The sequence below is a fragment of the Nicotiana tabacum genome, chromosome 24 (assembly GCF_000715075.1).
Source record: "Nicotiana tabacum cultivar K326 chromosome 24, ASM71507v2, whole genome shotgun sequence".
NCBI classification, from domain to species: domain Eukaryota; kingdom Viridiplantae; phylum Streptophyta; class Magnoliopsida; order Solanales; family Solanaceae; genus Nicotiana; species Nicotiana tabacum.
In genome coordinates this window covers 31,009,388-31,031,980 of record NC_134103.1, presented here as the reverse complement: position 1 = coordinate 31,031,980, position 22,593 = coordinate 31,009,388, and positions in this window count along the sequence as shown.

Here is a 22,593-nt window from a genome sequence, read left to right as displayed (position 1 = left end):
ATTTTCAGAATTGGATTCCGACATCGATATCAAAAAGTCAACCCTCCCGGTCAAACTTTCCAAAAATTCAACTTTCGGCATTTCAACTTTTCAAGCCTAATTCCACTACGGACCTCCAAATAATTTTCCGGATACGCTCCTAAGTCCAAAATCACCATACGGAGCTATTGGAATCATCAGAATTAAATTCCGAGGTCGTTTACACATAAGTCGACATCTAGTCACTATTTTAACTTAAGATTTAAACCTTGGAACTAAGTGTTCCAATTCATTCCAAAACATCACCAGACCCGAACCAATTGCCCCGGCAAGTCAAACAACACCTGTAAAGCCCAATTTGAGAAGTAAATGGGGAAACGGGTTGTAATACTCAAAACGACCGGCTGGGTCGTTACCTTCTCCCCCACTTAAACATAAATTCGTCCTCGAACATGCCAAGAGTTGTTTCCAAGCCATCAAACCACTGTTCCATCTTACCATACATGTACCCGGGGGTGAACCCGCGTCACCCTATTCCATACAGGTCTGATAGCACAGCGTAACTGAAATTCCTCAATTCAACCTAGTCCACAAGCCTTCGAAACAAATTTCCGACATCCGAAATTTCTTATTAGATCAGAAGTTCGCATCTACATACCATATAAGTATGAACAAGCTGTACCAAAAGTCGTATCCATAACTCAAATACTCAAATACAAATACCGCATAGCTCGAATGCTCGAAGCAATGATTTCAAATCACAGTATCGATTCAAATCAACCTAGTGCTGGTAATAAACATCATATCAGACAAAACCTCGTTCTAAAACCTTCGTACACTGTCGATGATGAAAGAAACATACCGAATTCATAATCATTCATTAGACCAACAGGTCATGGAGCTCTCGTTCCTTCTACAAGAACTATAGCCAATTTCAAAGCCGACTTTCGATATTATCCTCCTAATTATACCACAATCAAATCTGATAGCATCCATTCTAGGCCCAATGACCTCGTCTCATCCAACACGACCACTCTAATGACATGACACATCAATACAATCTAAAGCCACAACCCGTGCAATCCGTGCACCAGATAGCAACATTCCAAATATACCCAATCGTAACAATGACCCAAACAGGAGTACCGTTCCACAAGCTCGACGAGTACCACCCCGACGCAATGCTAAGAATCCATCACACACCGCAGAACTATAACACATGAATCTTACATGAGGGATCATATTTCCACATAACTCTGCTGCAATACGCGACCCTATCCAAATACTGGTCCATATGAAACACCTCAAGCCACCCTGCTAAAATCAATAACCATGCGCAATTCGACATCAAGTACCCAAAGTGCATTACCATAACCACGGAGAAGCAAACAACACCATGCCACATAAAACCCGAAAGAACATAACCAATACGTCATCAACCAAGAAATATCCAATACTATTCTCGCTCAAATTCCGCTATAAGGCCACAACATATAACCACGAATCACAACTCCTCGTAGCATAGAAGAGTAACTCACAGATCATTTCAGAACACGAATAAGCTTCACATCAACCGAAAGGGCATATCCTTCAATAATAGCAGTATGGAGCCAATCAATTTGGCTCGATGTAGAATACACATCCTAATTGGGCCTACCAAAGGGCCCCCAAATCAACTATGGTCAGCCACCAATAGGTAAACAACCTTCGAAAGTCCACAATGATGGAATCATAATACCTTCTATCATCTGGCTAGCTCCAGCCACAACTTCACAGTCCACAACCATGAAACAATCTGCCCCTGAGAACTCCCAATCTCCAATTCCATAGAACACATGAATCACCATATTTGATTCCACCTCCACTGCCTGAATGCCTAACACCTCTCTCATACAAAATCATCCCACGAGAAATACTTAAAATTCTTCAGTGCCACCTCGCTAAAATTTGAATATCAAAAGTCGATCAACCAGGAGAGTGCCACAATACTAGCGAAGTACCCATAAATCAAAACACACTACCCCTTCTGAAATGTACACTCTCATCAAGCTATACCAGATAGTAATATCATTTACCTAGTCATCGGAAATCATTCATGCTGCCTAAGAATTTATGTCCGTCCCTTCAAAACTGAACTGTGACCTTGTACATGTAAATCCTATTCCCGCACAACACACCACATCTATTATTCCATCATGTGACAAGCATAAGAATTCCATTATCAACTCTACGTCACTAGCAAATTACATACCTTATTAGTCAGAAACCTCTTTCTTGTTTCTTTCTGGGAGGAAATCATAACATACAACACGTTCCGTACATCGGTAGAAAATATCTGGTTCAAACCATGGCAGAACCCTTCCTGAACACTTTTAAATCCATTCGCACATAACTAAGCTATCTGAACTGAATTCCTCTAAATCCACCAAGCCACACAGATTGCCAAATTCGAGAGCATTGCCACGAAACACCTGTAGACACTAGCCACATCATAAGTACCCAAAGAACCGATGATACCCATTACTGTGCTAACCCAACCTACTACCAAGCTATCCTAATTCTCCAAGTTCTTTCTAAATTGCCTTCAAATTGCTACTTTTTCCTTGTTAGAACACTACTATCCTTAACTAAAACTTACCCCATGAACTCTAGCATAGAATCACGCCGCCCTAAGGCTTATAAGCCGCCGAATTCCCTTTTTATGTATTCCAAAGGTTCCACCACCAAAAATGCTTACTCCGAAGAGACTTTATGTGAACCTAAAAATGTTTCATTCAATTTCTTGATACTGAAATGCATAATTCACAATGATATAAGATGCCACGAGTCTCAACACCGTTCAATGCAACTCAAAGTTTTCTACCCATATTTTATAAATCTTGAATCAATTGTAACCATTCTCGAATTAACCGACCAAACGGACCGAAACGACCTGTGCCCCATTAGCACACCAACACCCAAGGGAATAAAGAGTAACCCACACTCCTACGCAACCGAGAAAATTCCCGCTCCATGTACACTACATTCTCTGTAAAGAACCACTTAATTATTTTATGGTCCTCCTATAGCCATAGAGTGTAATACAACTTATGTCAAGAAATTCCTTTACCCGAGTCATCCTCAATCTCGACCTCTGTAAGTCATAACTGATTCACCGGTATACCCCAAACCGAAACTAATACGACCCATAACCGTGAAATTAACTCGTCGATAGCACACCCCCCCACTTGGCTCAAAGCCATAGATTAAAACATCCCATAACTCATAATACCAATACTCTCTTACTGCCATAATGCCACAGCCAGTCCAACAAAACTTCTTCCCAAGTTCATACAACGCCAACCATAAAAATACCTCAATCATCCCCTAAGCTCGTGTTCATCCTCTTAACACACAAGTCAACTTTCTCAGCCAGATTCAGATTCAAAGCTCCACCCATCCACCCCGTTGGCAGAAAAGAAACTCTCTACTCAAATCATAAGGAATACTCCTACGTAGATTACTCCGCAGGGGATAATCCACACGCTTAGCCTCCATCTGGTATATTGTTATACCCTTTCGTATTCACAATTACTATGCAATCACTTAGACTATCTGAGTCAAAATTATTAACTAGACGTGAGAATTTAGTTTTACCCCAAAATTTAACAATGTGAAAGATCCTTCAAAACATTCATACTAGAGACTGTACGCCGCATCAATTCAAAAATCAAGCACCCAATGGCCTTTCCTTTACATTTCAATGAAACACTTCTTGTCGTATTCAAATCGTCTTAACATATCCCGCATTTACATCATACTCATCACAAAGCCATTCTGCCGCTCATCAAGCCACAACTTCTACTCATAGGGATATTACCGGATATATGAGTCCAAATGTACAGGTTACAACTAAAGCTACCGAGCCTAAGCCGTGGTCTAAACCTGGCCTCAAGTCCTCCAGACTGGCCCATCACCAAAACACAGAATACACATCTTGGACCTTGTTTAGAAAATCACAAGTCGGCGATGCACAATTGATACCAAGCGCTCATGTGCGCATACAAATACGTGGAAGGAATTCAAAGAGTTATGTCTCAAGCTGAATCAATCTCGCACGATAAGGAAAGAAAGATGGGAAGTATATATCCTAAATTCCCTATAGCCTCTCGAAGATAAGTATGGACGTCATCATACCGATCCGCAAGACTCTACTAGACACTTGTTCATGACTTGTAGAACCTATGAACCTAGAGCTCTAATACCACCTTGTCACGACCCAAAATACAACTAGTCGTGATGGTACCTAATCCAACCCGTTAGGTAAGCCAATTACCAACTATCCAATTTCAATAATAATTATTAAAGCAATTTAAGTGAATAAAGGTCTTAATCATGTACAATCCCCAAGAACTGGTAGCACAAATCATGAGCTTATAAGAATAGAGTATACAAAGCGGAAATAAATACATAGTTTGTTTGAATAATACATAAACAGAGCTTTTATAAATCTAAGGCTACCCTGAACAAGAGGCAGCTACAGCAGGAACGCAGGTACATCTTCAAGTCCCGCAACCAACGAGCACAGCAACAACAACAGCCAACATCTGCACGTAATGTGCAGAAGTGTAGTATCAGTACAACCGACCCCATGTACTGAGTAAGTAACAAATCTAGCAGTAGGTTGAAAGTAGTGACGAGCTTCCACCAAGGTTGGGTCCAAAACCAATAGTCCACAACAATCCATAACAACATAAAGCAAATAATACCAGAAGTAACCCTGGGATTAAATGCTCAGCCAATTCATTACAAAAAAAATAATAGTTCTTCCTTTCAAATCCATTAGTGAAAACTCAAATCTTTTGCCGGAGTTGCCAAAAAAATATGAATAGTTTGAAAACAATAAATTTCTCCCAAAATCTTGTCAATAATAAATAAGATGTTTCATTTTCCTTCCGGATAACCCTTGTAAAAACAAATGCATCACTATGCCCATCTGTCAAAAATGTGTGAAAACCCATTAATGATGTGATGCAGTACATCATGAGGAAATACATCTCTATGCCTGTATGTCATGTGTGCATGCCAATGCGATACAACTCAGTGACAAAATCATAAACATCCCCTCGGGCAGAAAATCACTCATATACAGCCCCTCGGGCAAACCTCACAGTCACTCATGCCACTCGGGCATACCTCACAATCACTCTTGCCACTCGGGCATACCTCACAATCACTCATGCCTCCTAGTCACTCAACACTGGGCACTCGCACTCAGTAGGTACCTGTGCTCACTGGGGTTGTGTACAGACTCCGGAGGGGCTCTTTTAGCCCAAGCGCTATAATCTGCATGGACAACTCACGTGCTATAATAATAAAGTATGCTGCAGGCGGGCAGCCCCGATCCACACTCATCCTCACAATCAGGCCCTCGGTCGATATCAACATGCTGCGGCGTGCAGCCCGATCCCAAAAATATGCAACATGCTGCGGCATGCAGCCCGATCCCATAAATATACAACATAAAATCAGGCCCTCGGCCTCACTCAGTCATAAACCTCTCAAGCCACTCGGGCATTTCAGTAAAACAGGGCATTCGGCCCAAAACATTTATATGCATCAACATAGAGTCATAAAACTGAGTTATGATATGAAATAAAATGAATGTGACTGAGTATGAATTTTTAATTTAACACAATAATTCACAGCAATATGACCTCTGTGGGTCCCAATAATACAGGCACATAGCCTCAACATAATTTTTAATATGCTTTTCAGCTCAATTTCTTTAACACATAAAATCGCATGAAAAATGCCAAGATTAATTAACTATAAAATTCTACAAAAATAATTATGTCACAATTTGTATAGTGCACGCCCACACACCCGTCACCTAGCATGTGCGTCACCTCCCAACAATTCACAAAATACATATATTCACGGTTCATACCCTCAACTCCAAGATTAGAAGAGTTACTTACCTCGAACAAGCCAAATCCAATGTCGAGCAAGCTAAGCAATGCTCCAGCAATTCCACTCTGTGTGTATCAACTTCCAAACGGCTCGAATCTAGTCATAATTAATTTGATTCAGCCCACAAATTTTATACGAATTAATTCCATATCAAAATACTAATATTTTCACAAAATCCGAAATTACGCCCCAAAAATCACCCGTGGATACCACATCTCAGAATCCGACGAAAGTTACAAAATATTAACGCTCATTCAACCACGAGTCCAACCATATACATTTTACTCAAATCCGACATCGACTCGACCCTCAAATCTCCAAATTAAACCAAGAGAGTTTTCACAATTTTTCCAACTTAATTCACCAATTAAATGTTAAAAACAACTATGGATTCGGGTAATTTAACCAATATTGAGTTAAGAAAACTTACCTCATTGTTTCCTCTGAAAATCTCCCAAATATCGCCTCAATCCAAGCTCAAAATCGTTAAAAATGGGACGAAGTCCCATTTTCTGAACTTAAACTTTCTGTCCAGACCTCTCTTCTTCGCGAACGCGACAGGTCCCTCACGTTCGCGAAGAACAAAATGTGCTTCCCAACATTTGCTCTTCGCGAACACGATGCTTTACGGAGCCCTTCTTCGCGAACGCGAAGGCCAAAACCCATGCCCACTATGTTTCCCTTCGCGAGCGCGATAGCCCATACGCGAACGCGATGCACAACTCAGCTTCTCTTCGCAAACGCGAGACCCCCTAGCGAACGCGAAGAGTAAATCTTGCCTGCCTCAAATTCCTCTTCGCGAACGCGAGGGCCCACTCGCGAACGCGAAAGAGAAAATCCGAAATATGCAGCAACAGATATCAGCAATCTCACCAACGCCAAAAATGATCCGTTAACCATCTAAAACTCACCCGAGCCCCTCGGGACCTCAACCAAATATACAAAAAAGTCCTAGAACATCATACGGACTTAGTCGAACTCTAAAATCACCTCAAACAATGCTAAAACCATGAATTACACCCCAATTCAAGCCTAATAAACTTTGAAATATCTAGTCTCTACAAACAACACCGAAACCTATCAATTCACGTCTGATTGACCTCAAATTTTTCACACAAGTCATAAACGACATAACAGAGCTATTCCAATTTCCAAAATCGGATTCCGACCTCGATATCAAAAAGTCAACCCCCCGGTCAAACATTCCAAAAATTTAACTTTCGGCATTTCAAGCCTAATTCCACTACGGACCTCCAAATAATTTTTCGGACACGCTCCTAAGTCCAAAATCACCATACAGATCTATTGGAATCATCAGAATTAAATTCCGAGTTCGTTTACATATAAGTCGACATCCAATCACTATTTTAACTTAAGCTTTAAATCTTGAAACTAAGTGTTCCAATTCATTTCAAAACCTAACCGGACCTAAACCAATTGCCCCGGCAAGTCACACAACAACTGTAAAGCCCAATTTGAAAAGTAAATGAGGAAACAGGGTTGTAATACTAAAAAAGACCGGCCGGGTCGTTACAATTATACGGAAGGCGATGCCGATCTCCAGTTGGTTGGTTTGAACTTGGAGAGGCTCGGTTGTTGGGTACCGATTTGGTATAGGATGCCTTGGATAAGTTCAAGAGTATTCAGGATCGACTTCGCACACCTCAGTCTAGGCAAAAGAGTTATGCCAACAGTAAAGTTCGTGATATTGCATTCATGGTTGGAGAAAGAATATTACTCCGGGTTTCACCTATGAAAGGTGTAATGAGGTTCGGATAGAAGGGCAAGTTGAGCCCTAGGTATATTGGACCCTTTGAAATTCTTGAAAGGGTTGGTGAAGTAGCCTATAGGCTTGCATTACCACCTAATTTATCAGCGGTTCATCGGGTGTTCCATGTGTCTATGCTCCAGAAATATCATGGTGATACGTCCCATGTTTTAGATTTTAGCTCAGTCCAATTGGACAAAGACTTGACTTACGAGGAGGAGCCGGTGGCTATTCTAGCCCGGTAGGTACGGCAGTTAAGGTCTAAGAGTTATCCTTCAGTTCGGGTGCAATGGAGAGGTCAGCCAGTAGAGGCATCTACCTAGGAGTCTGATTCAGACATGCGGATTAAATATCAACAATTATTCACCAACTCAGGTACTTTTTATTCTAACTTCGTTCGAGGACGAACGTTTGTTTTAGAGGTGGAGTTTGTGATGACCCAAACGTTAACTTTAAATTTAATAATTAATTCTGTGTTCTAAGATCTCGAAAAGCACTATTTATCATTCCTCGACTTGCGTGCGCAGTCCGTAAAATTTTCCGGAATATTTTTATGTGACAAATGGATTAAAATGTGAAATAGAGCCTTAAAACTCAAGTTTGACCACGGGATTGACTTTTTGATATCGGAGCCGGAATCCGATTTTGGAAATTGGAATAGCTCCGTTATGTCATTTAGGACTTGTGTGCCAAATTTGAAGTCATTCCGGATTCATTTAATATGTTTTGGCACGAGATTTGCAAATTAAAAAGTTTAAAACTCAAAAGTTCGAATCGGGGTGTGAATTATAATTTCAGCATTGTTTGATGTGATATTAGATCCTCGAGTAAGTCCGTATTATGTTACGAGACTTGTTGGTATATTCGGACGGGGTCCCGAGTACCCCGAGTGTGATTCAAATCGAAATCGGAACAAGAATTGGACTTAAGGAAAAATCTGATATTGGGCCTTCTAGTGTAATCACACCTGCGGATTTTGGACCGCAGGTGTGAGCTCGCAGAAACGAGCCTTCCATTGCAGAAGTGGCCTAGGCAAGTTGGTCAAAAGTCCGCAGGTGCGAAAACTTGCACGCACCCGCGCGTCCGCAGAAAAGGACTCAACGATCGCAGAAGCGGAAGGCAGTGCAGGCACATTTTTCCTCCGCAGATGCGAGGCCTCACCTGGCAGCCCCATTTTGCAAATGCGAGATTTTTCTCGTAAATGCGAGCTCGCAAGTGCGAGCCCAGGCACCGCATGTGCGGAAATGCCTGGGCAGTGTACAAATCAAAGAGTCCAAGATTTTTACTCATTTTGGTCATTTTGAGCTTGGGGTAAGGCAGATTCTTGGGCGATTTTCACGGAAAAAATTGGGGTAAGTGTTTCTTATCCTATATTGATTATATTTCATGATTCCATACTCATTTACATCATGAATCCGTGAATTTATGGAAGAAAAATCAGATTTTTATAAAATCTTCCAAAAATAAAATTTTAAGATTTGAAGGCCTATTTGACATCGGAATTGGATAATTTTTGTATGGTCGGACTCGTCTCGGAATGGGTGTTTGGATTTCGTAAGCATTTCTGAGATTTGAGACGTGGGTCCCACTGTCAAATATTTTATTGAATTTTGGATTTTTATTCGAAAAATTAGTAAATTCATATGGAATTAATTCCTATGATTCGTATTGAGTATATCGAATTATTTGTTAATAGATTTGATGCTTTTGGAGACAAATTCAAAAGGAAAACTTGTGGTCGAATAATTTATTTGAATTTGCAAAGCGAGGTAAGTGTCGTGATTAACCTTGACTAGAGAGAATAGAACCCCTAAATTATTTGTTATGTGAAATGCATGTGAACGACGTATAGGCGAGGTGGCAAGTGTCTATACATTGTCAAATTAATTGTTTGCATAATTATTTGAAAATCATAAATCATTTTAAATCATGAATTAATTGTTATAATAATTGTTTCCCTCCTATTCTTTGTCAAATATTAATTCTTGAATTCCTGCAATAATTGTTACATACTATTTGATTTATGTGTATTAATTGCTACTTGATATTTAGCATATTAAATATTAAACTGCCTATTTTCTCCCTGATTTCCTTAATAAATTGCTATTTGGCATTGTTTGTTTCATAATTAAATCATAATTATTGTATGCTTGTTGTCTTAAAAATTTGTATTAATTATTGCATTTATTGGGGCAATTTCTTCTATAAGAATTAGTAAATCAATATATTGGAGGAGCGGGTTGCACGCCGCAACAGAATTGATTTAAATGAACATATTGGGGGATCGGGTTGTACGCCGCAACAGACTAATTAAAAGTTCATATTGGGGGATCGGCACAACAGACTTATTAAAAAGTCAATATTGGGGGATCGGACTGCACGCCTCAATAAACTTATTTAAAAGTCAATATTGGGGGATCAGATTGCATGCCGCAATAGACTTATTTAAAAGTCAATATTGGGGGATCGGATTGCACGCCGCAATAGACTTATTTAAAAGTCAATATTGGGGGATCAGATTGCACGCCGCAACAGACTTATTTAAAAGTCTATATATATACTTGATTGAAATAAATATATGACAGACTTGATTAAAAGGAATATATTGGGAGAGCGGGTTGCACGCTGCAACAGAATTGAATGTGAATATATTGTGAGAGCGGGTTGCACGCTGCAACAGAATTGGTTGAAATAATAATGGATTATGACTGCTGAGTTGGCTTCAATTATTATAAATGAGTTACCTGAATTATTTTTATTATTTGTTGTTGTTATTAATATTGCATACAAGTTAATGTAAGTGAAACGCCTTTGCACTTCTTGTGCAGATTTTGGAGTTGGTCACAGCGGCGTACCATAGACTTGCTCGGATTTCAGCTACCAGAGGAGACTTGAGGTATAACAGCACGGCGTCCGCAGTTCTGAAGTCCCCGTCTATTTTGCTTTTGTTGTCTGTTTATTTCCAGAAAGCTTTATTTATTTAGACCTTTATTTGTATTTATTCTAGAAGTTCGTGCACTTGTGACACCAATTATGGGATGGTATTTAGAGACTGTTAATTGTATGGATTAATCACTATATTTCAGACTTTACTTTCGCATTTGTTTCAATTATTATTAATAAATTTAAAACTTGTTTTAAAATGGATAATATTATTCTAACGTTGGCTTGCCTAGCAAGTGAAATGTTAGGCGCCATCACGGTCTGAAGGTGGGAATTTCGGGTCATGACACTTCTCTACAAGAGGTTTAGTCATGGACCTATTTATGATGTAACATGCAGTGTTCACAGCTTCTGCCCAGAAATTGTGAGGCGGCTTACTAGAAAGAAGCATAGTCCTAGCCATATATTCAAATGTCCTATTCTTTCTTTCAACTACTCCATTTTGTTGTGGAGTCCTAGGAGCAGAAAAGTTATGATCTATGCCATGTTCATCACAAAATTCAGCAAATTTAGCATTCTCAAATTCAGTACCATGATCAGACCTAATTGATGCGAGTTGATTACCTAGTTGTTTCTGAGTTTTTCTAACAAACGAAGTGAACATGTCAAATGCCTCGTCTTTAGATGTTAAAAACAATGTCCAAGTAAACCTAGAGTAATCATCAACAAGCACCATCACATATCTCTTACCATCTCTGTTTAATGTTCTCATTGGTCCACAAAGATCCATATGGACCAGTTCCATCGTCCTGGTAGTGCTTACCACTTTCTTGCTTTTAAAAAAGGATCTTACCTTCTCCCCCCTTGCACAAGCCTCATAAAAATTATCTTCCTTGAACTTAATGTTAGGCAGTCCTATCATTAAGTCCTTGGAGACAAGTTTGTTGAGTTGACTTAGACTGGTATGTCCAAGTCTCTTGTGCCAAAGGAGGGGATCATTATCCAACACACTTAAGCAAGTGAGTTCATTTTTTGAAAGTGTGGACAGATCTACAATATATATGTTGTTCACTCTTTTTCCCTGCAAAACTATCTTGTCAGTGGTAAGATTAATCACAAAGTATTTGGTAGATGTGAATGCTACCATGTTACCTGTTACAACCCAAATTCGCATATCATAGATCACGTCGTAAGTTAGTCGATGTAAATCCAAGAAGAGATTATCTTTGAGATGATAAGAAGTTAATCCTATTGGTCTTAAACGATACAAGGGTGTATAAGAGTGGTTAACAAATATTAGAAGTTAAACGAATCAAGGATGTTGTAACCCGTATTTTCGGATAACACTAGAGGTGATTAACTGTCCCAAGAGGTCTTGTTTTAATGTATTTGAATCATATAATATCCGCATCATAAGTCTTGAAGTCAAGCGAGTTATGAAATAAAAGTCGATAAAAGTTGTCGCAACTTAGGTTTATAATTTTACTTAAACTTTAGGTCAAATGTTACTGTATTTTTCTCCCAATGTGCTTGGAATTATGGGGTGATATACCTATCAAATTGAAGATCTATGAGTCTAGTTTCCAACGCATTAAACCGTTCATTGATACGATCTCGGAATAGAGAGATATTCACGTTTTCGCGAGAGTGCGCCAAGCTGCTCTCTATGGGGCCCACAAAGGCGGTTTAAGACATATGGACATATATAAGATACCTCAACCCCGTTTTAAGTCATTATTTTTCAGTATATTCAGACCTTATAACCCTAAAAACAGTCTCTCAAGGTTCTCTCATGATCCAAGACCCAAACAAAGGGCAAACAACACAAATCAAATATCGGGAATCCCGTGGCGCTAGTAAGTTTCTTGTTCTTCTTGTTGTTGCTGATTTTTGTGTTGTTCCAGCTCGTGTGGGAGGTTGTTTTAAGTGTTTTATGTCCTGTAAATACACCTTCAAGTTTTTAATATCAACCCTAGGTGATTTCAAGTCTTCTAAAGTAATTCTTGTGCCGAAAAACCCGAATTAATTGCTAGTTTCGCTTCCTTGTTCTTGTGGCAGAATTGAAGGGATATTTCGTGGAAAATTAAGGTCAAATTGGAGTTGTTCTTTCTGTTTAAAGGTAAGTAATCTCTTACTCTATATATATTTAAGATTATCCAAGTTGCAGCTAAGTCGTTGAAGCTAGAACTTGTGAAATATATATCGAAAAGCTTGGTAGTAATGTTGTTGGTTGGTGGACTATTTTGGAGGCTCAATATGATTATTAATGATGTTGTTTGGGCTGTTTGGTGATTGTATTGACTTGTGGGAAGTCATATAAATAGGGGAGGTGCTGTCCGTTTCATCGTAAAATAGGTTGTGGTCGATACATAATAGTTACGACGCTTAAACGATAATGATAGTGTCATTTGTCTTATTGTAGACTAAGGAGTCGTGATATTTGCATAGCTTGAGGTTGGGCAGTATATACAAGGTATGTGAGGCTATCCCCTTCATTCTTTTGCACGACTCCGATTGTACATAATGTAATGACGAGCTCCCAAAGATACTCTACTCTTAGAAGCTAGCAGTACTTATATTGCTGCCCTTCTTATGAAACGATTGATATTGATGTTACTTCTCTTATTCTTATATTATCAATGTTGTTGGTAGTTCCTGATTCTTATAAGATTCTTGATGAAGAGTTAATCCTAATAACGTGTACGAAGGATACCAACCTTATGTCACTCCGAAAGGTTCAAAATGTGATCCCAATGAGTCCAGCATGCATCATATATATGTATCTATTTTACTCTACCGAGCCGCGCTATAGTCGGCCGGGTATGGCACCTATTGTGTAATCACTGATCAGTTGGGTTTTACCGAGCTCCACGTGGCCGGGTACGATTTTACCGAGCCCTATGATGGCCGGGTACGTTTTACCGAGCCTATTATGGCCGGGTACGATATGATGATGGTGATGCCCACAAAGGCGTATGTTTTAAAAGTTTATGTATATATATATATGTATCATGTATTTCATGTCAGTAGCCCTCAGAGGTACCCAGATGTCACAGGTTGTATATTCTCTATCCATGTTTACATTATTGTTCTTACTTATGCTTTCTTGCCTCACATACTCAGTACTTTATTCGTACTGACGTCCTTTTTATTTGTGGACGCTGCATGTCGTGCTGCAGGTCCTGATAGACAGGTAGACGTAGCTCCCCCACCACAGTAGGCTGTCCAGTTCAGCGGTTATTGGCGAGATCCCTTCTCCGGACTTGCCGTGGTCTTGGTATGCATTTTTGTTATAGACCTTATGGGTATGTCGGGGCCCTGTTCCGGCAATGTTGTAGCACTTATGTTCTTTTAGAGGCTCATAGATAGGTGTCGACTTATGTATGGTTTAGAATGCCTTTTCGGCTGATTTTTGTTGTATAGTCTTTCATGGCATCATGATAGCTCGTACATTATATATAGTTTCTTGATAGTCTTGTCGTCCCATGTTATGTATGTTCATGACATTATCTTTCATTGTTGGATGTTCATGATCCATGTCTACTATTTATATTGATCTTGTCGACCCTTAAAGATAATAAGGAAGGTTAGATAAAATGTACGTTGGTGCTCGGCAAGTATGGCCCGGGTGCTAGTCATGACCCTTCAGTTGGGTCGTGACAAACTTGGTATCAGAGCAAGTCTGTCCTAGGGGTTGTCTATGAGCCGTGTCTAGTAGAGTTTTGATTATGGATGTGTAGCGCGCCACATTTATAATCAGGAGGCTACGTGACATCTAGGGTTGTTACCTTCTTCCTGAATCTAGATCGTGCGTAGAGTTGAGTAGTAAGTGTTCATATCTAATATTCACCTTGTTTTCTTTCAGCGATGCCTTCGACTAGGAAGCAAGCGATTAGTAAACGGCTTGATACAGCTGTGGGAGAGGGTAACATTCAGGTGCCTCCAGCCAGAGCAGGCCAAAGTGAGGCTCAGAGTGAGATGCCGTCTCATACCTCTCTGTCTCCTCCCGAGGATATTAGGAGGCACCCAGTACATCCAGTTCCTCCGTCTGGCACTACAGACCATGATATGCGCAGTGCGGTGCAATTGTTGACTAGCTTGGTAGCTGCTCAGGCTCAGAGGCAGGATACCGGTGCTGCTGATAAACCGGTTAGTGCGAGAGTTCGTGATTTTATTAATCTAGACCCTCCAGTGTTTACCGGATCAGACCCCAAGGAGGACCCACAAATATTTATTGATCAGATTTATCGTACATTGCGGGTTATGCATGCTAGTGATACGGAGGCAGTAGAGTTGGCTTCTTATCGGTTACGGGATTTAGCGGTTTTCTGGTATGATAGTTGGGAGAGATCTAGGGGTCCGAACGCTCCTCCAGCCATGTGGAAGGAATTTTCTGAGGCCTTTCTTCGTCACTACTTGCCAGTTGAGATACGACGAGCTAGAGCTGATAAGTTCTTGAACCTTCGACAGGGTAATATGAGTGTACGAGAGTATAGTATACAATTTGATTCTTTAGCAAGGTATGCTCCCCATATGGTGTCAGAGATGAGTGATAGGGTGCATCTGTTCGTGAACGGGTTGGGACCACATCTGATAAATGAGTGCACAACAGCCTCCTTGGTAGAGGGCATGGATATTTCCCGTATTCAGGCTTATGCCCAGACCCTAGAGGATCGTAAGCGCCAGCAAAGGGCAGATAGGGAGCAGGATAGGGGCCAGCATAAGAGGGCAAGATTTGCAGGGTATTCTGATGAGTTCAGAGGCAGTATCAGGCCCCAATCTTCGAGGAGTTCGGCGCCACCTGTAGCTAGTGCTCCTCCACAGTTTCAGAGGCCTCGGTATGATCGATTTACCTATTCTGGTTCAAGTCAGAGTTCGAGGGCATCAGGCTCACAATTTCATAGAGATACTAGTCAGACGAGACCCCCAACACCTCGTTGTGATCAGTGCGGCAAGGCCCACTTTAGACTGTGCCGTCGAGGTTCCGATGCGTGCTATTCTTGCGGACAGGGTGGCCATATGATGCGGGATTGTCCTAACAGAGGAGGTGGTGGTATGGCTCAACCGACTGGATCTGTGTCTGGTTCTTCCTCATCAGTTCGACCTCCAGCACAAGGTTTTCAACAGTCGACAGGTCGTGGTAGAGGTAGAGGTTCAGTGCCGAGTTCGAGTGGTGCTCAAAATCGAACCTATGCTCTAATAGGTCGACAAGATCTCGAGTCATCTCTGGATGTTGTTACAGGTATATTGTCTGTGTTTTCTTATGATGTATATGCGCTAATTGATCCAGGATCTACCTTATCATATGTTACACCCTTTGTGGCTAATAAGTTTGGCATTGAACCTGAATTGATAAGTAAACCACTTGCGGTATCCACTCCGATAGGAGATTCTGTGATTGCTAGAAGGGTTTGTAAAGGTTGCACTGTGATGATTTGTAGTCGTCAAACCTCGGCAAATTTATTTGAGTTAGAAATGGTTGATTTTGATGTGATAATGGGAATGGACTGGTTGGCCTCATGCTATGCAAATGTTGACTGTCGTACGAAGATGGTTAGGTTTCAGTTTCCTTGTGAACCCGCCATTGAATGGAAGGGGAACATTGCTACGCCGAAAGGTAGGTTTATTTCCTATCTTAAGGCAAGGAAGATGATCTCAAAAGGTTACATTTATCATCTTGTTCGCGTTAGGGATGCGGAGGCGAAGCCGCCTACTCTACAATTAATCCCCGTGGTCAATGAATTTCCAGATGTTTTCCCAGATGAACTCCCAGGCCTTCCTCCTGAAAGGGAGATTGAGTTTAGCATTGATGCATTGCCTGACACTCAACCGATCTCTATCCCTCCATACAGGATGGCCCCGGCAGAGTTGCGAGAGTTGAAGGCACAGTTGAAGGACTTGCTGGATAAGGGTTTTATTAGGCCTAGCACTTCACCTTGGGGTGCGCCAGTCTTGTTCGTGCGGAAGAAAGATGGGTCGTTAAGGATGTGTATCGATTATCGACAGTTGAATAAGTTTACAATAAAGAACAAGTATCCACTTCCAAGAATTGATGACCTATTTGACCAACTCCAGGGTGCCAAGTATTTCTCCAAGATTGACTTGCATTCAGGGTATCATCAGGTGAGGGTTAAGGAGAAGGATATTCCAAAGACGGCCTTCCGGACAAGATATGGGCATTTTGAGTTCTTGGTGATGTCGTTCGGGCTAACAAATGCCCCAGCAGCTTTTATGGATCTCATGAATAGTGTATTCAGGCCCTATCTTGATGTGTTCGTGATCGTATTCATTGATGACATTCTGGTGTATTCTCGTTCGGAGGCGGAACATGCGGGCCACTTGCGGATAGTATTACAGACCCTTCAGGATCATAAGTTATATGCTAAGCTCTCTAAATGTGAATTCTGGCTGAACTCAGTAGCATTCCTTGGCCATGTGATATCTGATGAGGGTATTAGTGTCGACACTCAGAAGATCGATGCAGTGAAGAATTGGCCGAGACCTACAACACCGTCAGAAGTCCGCAGCTTCCTGGGGCTAGCAGGATATTATAGGCGGTTTGTAGAAGGGTTTTCCTCTATATCAGCACCATTGACTAAGTTAACACAGAAAGCTACCAAGTTCCAGTGGTCTGATGCTTGTGAACATAGTTTTCAGGAGCTAAAGAATCGATTGACATCCGCGCCAGTGCTCACTCTCCCAGAAGGAACAGAAGGTTATGTGGTATATTGTGATGCCTCAGGTATAGGTTTGGGGTGCGTATTGATGCAACGTGGGAAGGTGATTGCTTATGCATCAAGACAATTGAAGAAGCATGAAAAGAATTACCCGACTCATGATTTGGAATTGGCTGCAGTAATATATGCTTTGAAGATATGGCGGCACTACTTATACGGCGTCCATGTTGACATCTACACAGATCACAACAGTTTACAATACATCTTCAAGCAGAAGGAGTTGAATTTGAGGCAGCGTAGGTGGCTTGAATTACTGAAAGACTACGATGTCGAGATATTGTACCATCCCGGTAAAGCTAATGTTGTGGCAGACGCTCTCAGCCGTAAGTCAATGGGAAGCTTAATACATATTGAGGCAGGTAGACAAGGGTTGACCAAAGAGCTTCACCAGCTGGCCAATATGAGAATCAGATTGTTGGACTCTGATGACGGAGGTGTTACTGTACAGAATACAGCAGAATCATCTTTGGTAGCCGAGGTAAAAGAACGGCAATATGAAGATCCTACCTTAGTAAGATTGAGAGAGGGAATTCAGCAGTGTAAGATTACAGCTTTCAAGATCGGAGGAGATGGGACACTGAGATACCAGGGCCGATTATGTGTACCTAGTGTGGCAGGGTTGCGAGAGAAGATTATGATTGAGATTCACCAGTCCCGATATTCTATCCATCCTGGCTCGACAAAGATGTATCATGACGTTAAGGAGCAGTATTGGTGGGATAACATGAAGAAGTCTATTGCAGAATTTATAGCCCAGTGTCCTAATTGTCAACAAGTAAAGATCGAGCATCAGAAACCTAGTGGATTGATTCAGAATATAGAGATTCCGACCTGGAAATGGGAGGTGATTAATATGGACTTCATTATTGGATTACCTCGCTCTTATCATAAGTTTGACTCCATCTGGGTGATAGTTGATCGACTTACAAAATCTGCCCATTTTCTGCCAGTTAAGACAACTTACACGGCTGAAGATTATGCGAAGTTGTATATCAAGGAGATTGTTAGGCTTCATGGTGTGCCGGTATCTATTATATCAGACCGAGGAGCTCAATTTACCGCTAACTTTTGGAGGTCTTTTCAGAAGGGTTTAGGCACACAAGTAAATCTCAGCACTGCATTCCATCCGCAGACTGACGGACAGGCTGAACGTACCATCCAGACGCTTGAAGATATGCTACGAGCATGTGTTCTAGATTTCAAGGGGAATTGGGATGACCATCTGGCACTTATAGAATTTGCCTACAATAATAGCTACCATTCCAGTATTAAAATGGCCCCGTATGAGGCACTGTACGGGAGGAGATGTAGATCACCAGTTGGATGGTTCGAAGTCGGTGAGACAGAATTATATGGGCCAGATTTGATTCACCAAGCCATTGAGAAGGTGAAAGTGATACAAGAGAGACTGAGGACGGCACAAAGCAGGCAAAAGTCTTATTCCGACGTCCGACGTCGTGATCTGGAATTTGAGGTTGGTGATTGGGTTTTCCTGAAGATCTCGCCGATGAAGGGTGTTATGCGTTTTGGGAAGAAGGGTAAGTTGAGTCCGCGGTATATTGGGCCGTACAAAATTCTTCGACGAATTGGATAGGTTGCTTACGAGTTAGAATTGCCATCTGAATTGGAATTTGTCCACCCGGTATTCCATGTATCTATGTTGAGGAAATGTATTGGAGACCCTTCTCGGGTCGTCCCTATCAAAGATGTACAAGTTATAAAGGATCTATCATATGATGAAGTGCCAGTGGCTATATTAGATCGACAAGTCCGCAAGCTGAGAACAAAGGATGTAGCTTCCGTGAAAGTATTATGGAGGAACAAGAATATAGAAGAAATGACATGGGAAGCAGAAGAGGAGATGAAGTCTAAATACCCTTACCTATTCCAGAGTGAAGATAACGAGGATGCCGGGGGAAAGAAGGACGCATTATAAGGTGAAACGGCTCTATGAGGTAAGCAATAGCTTGTGAATACTTTTTTTAATACAAAATGGTGATATGCAGATAATGTACATATCCATAATGCTTTGTATAGTCTTGTAAGGCCATAGGTTGGGTTTAACTGCTTGCAAGTTTGGCTAGTGTCCATTTTATGGGGGAAACTCAGCCGGAAATCTCCGTCGGAATCCACGATGAGTTAGACACCCCATAAACCCTTACATTCGAGGACGAATGTTCCTAAGGGGGAGAGGGTGTTACAACCCAAATTCGCATATCATAGATCACGTCGTAAGTTAGTCGATGTAAATCCAAGAAGAGATTATCTTTGAGATGATAAGAAGTTAATCCTATTGGTCTTAAACGATACAAGGGTGTATAAGAGTGGTTAACAAATATTAGAAGTTAAACGAATCAAGGATGTTGTAACCCGTATTTTCGGATAACACTAGAGGTGATTAACTGTCCCAAGAGGTCTTGTTTTAATGTATTTGAATCATATAATATCCGCATCATAAGTCTTGAAGTCAAGCGAGTTATGAAATAAAAGTCGATAAAAGTTGTCGCAACTTAGGTTTATAATTTTACTTAAACTTTAGGTCAAATATTACTGTATTTTTCTCCCAATGTGCTTGGAATTATGGGGTGATCTACCTATCAAATTGAAGATCTATGAGTCTAGTTTCCAACGCATTAAACCGTTCATTGATACGATCTCGGAATAGAGAGATATTCACGTTTTCGCGAGAGTGCGCCAAGCTGCTCTCTATGGGGCCCACAAAGGCGGTTTAAGACATATGGACATATATAAGATACCTCAACCCCGTTTTAAGTCATTATTTTTCAGTATATTCAGACCTTATAACCCTAAAAACAGTCTCTCAAGGTTCTCTCATGATCCAAGACCCAAACAAAGGGCAAACAACACAAATCAAATATCGGGAATCCCGTGGCGCTAGTAAGTTTCTTGTTCTTCTTGTTGTTGCTGATTTTTGTGTTGTTCCAGCTCGTGTGGGAGGTTGTTTTAAGTGTTTTATGTCCTGTAAATACACCTTCAAGTTTTTAATATCAACCCTAGGTGATTTTAAGTCTTCTAAAGTAATTCTTGTGCCGAAAAATCCGAATTAATTGCTAGTTTCGCTTCCTTGTTCTTGTGGCAGAATTGAAGGGATATTTCGTGGAACATTAAGGTCAAATTGGAGTTGTTCTTTCTGTTTAAAGGTAAGGAATCTCTTACTCTATATATATTTAAGATTATCCAAGTTGCAGCTAAGTCGTTGAAGCTAGAACTTGTGAAATATATATCGAAAAGCTTGGTAGTAATGTTGTTGGTTGGTGGACTATTTTGGAGGCTCAATATGATTATTAATGATGTTGTTTGGGCTGTTTGGTGATTTTATTGACTTGTGGGAAGTCATATAAATAGGGGAGGTGCTGTCCGTTTCATCGTAAAATAGGTTGTGGTCGATACATAATAGTTACGACGCTTAAACGATAATGATAGTGTCATTTGTCTTATTGTAGACTAAGGAGTCGTGATATTTGCATAGCTTGAGGTTGGGCAGTATATACAAGGTATGTGAGGCTATCCCCTTCATTCTTTTGCACGACTCCGATTGTACATAATGTAATGACGAGCTCCCAAAGATACTCTACTCTTAGAAGCTAGCAGTACTTACATTGCTGCCCTTCTTATGAAACGATTGATATTGATGTTACTTCTCTTATTCTTATATTATCAATATTGTTGGTAGTTCCTGATTCTTATAAGATTCTTGATGAAGAGTTAATCCTAATAACGTGTACGAAGGATACCAACCTTATGTCACTCCGAAAGGTTCAAAATGTGATCCCAATGAGTCCAGCATGCATCATATATATGTATCTATTTTACTCTACCGAGCCGCGCTATAGTCGGCCGGGTACGGCACCTATTGTGCAACCACTGATCAGTTGGGTTTTACCGAGCTCCACATGGCCGGGTACGATTCTACCGAGCCCTATGATGGCCGGGTACGTTTTACCGAGCCTATTATGGCCGGGTACGATATGATGATGGTGATGCCCACAAAGGCGTATGTTTTAAAAGTTTATGTATATATATATGTATCATGTATTTCATGTCAGTAGCCCTCAGAGGTACCCAGATGTCACAGGTTGTATATTCTCTATCCGTGTTTACATTACTGTTCTTACTTATGCTTTCTTGCCTCACATACTCAGTACTTTATTCGTACTGACGTCCTTTTTATTTGTGGACGCTGCATGTCGTGCTGCAGGTCCTGATAGACAGGTAGACGTAGCTCCCCCACCACAGTAGGCTGTCCAGTTCAGCGGTTATTGGCGAGATCCCTTCTCCGGACTTGCCGTGGTCTTGGTATGCATTTTTGTTATAGACCTTATGGGTATGTCGGGGCCCTGTTCCGGCAATGTTGTAGCACTTATGTTCTTTTAGAGGCTCATAGACAGGTGTCGACTTATGTATGGTTTAGAATGCCTTTTTGGCTGATTTTTGTTGTATAGTCTTTCATGGCATCATGATAGCTCGTACCTTATATATAGTTTCTTGACAGTCTTGTCGTCCCATGTTATGTATGTTCATGACATTATCTTTCATTGTTGGATGTTCATGATCCATGTCTACTATTTATATTGATCTTGTCGGCCCTTAAAGATAATAAGGAAGGTTAGATAAAATGTACGTTGGTGCTCGGCAAGTATGGCCCGGGTGCTAGTCATGACCCTTCAGTTGGGTCGTGACATTACCTCTATCACACAATTGTGATACACTTATTAGACTGTACTTTAGTCCATCTATCAAGTAGACGTTCTCAATAGAATGAGAATCATTCTTACCTACCTTTCCAACCCCAATGATCCCACCTTTCTTCCCATTTCCAAAGGAGACATTACCTCCTTTAAGGTTCTCAAGTGAAAGGAACTGGTTCTTGTTTCCGTCATGTGCTTTGAGCAACCATTATCCATGTACCATATTTGACTACTCTCCTTCACTTGGATCTCAGTTTCCTCATCAGATTCTCCAATGGCCATAAGTGCTTGTTCATCCCCATCATCATCATCCGAGCTTTCATCTAAGATTTCTCCCCAAGCAGTGACCATAGCCTTGGTTGATCCTTTGCTTTTTTTGGGTTGAACCTATTCCTTCTTCCTGTTCCTTCGTTCAGCTCTTTCCTTATTCCATTCAATTTCCCATTGGGGATAGTTTTTGATGTGGTGATCAGTCTTTCTACACTTGTAGCATCCATCATTGATTTGCTTCTCAGGAACTTTTGATTTACTATAGCTTCCACTTCTTGAAGGACCCTTTCCTCCC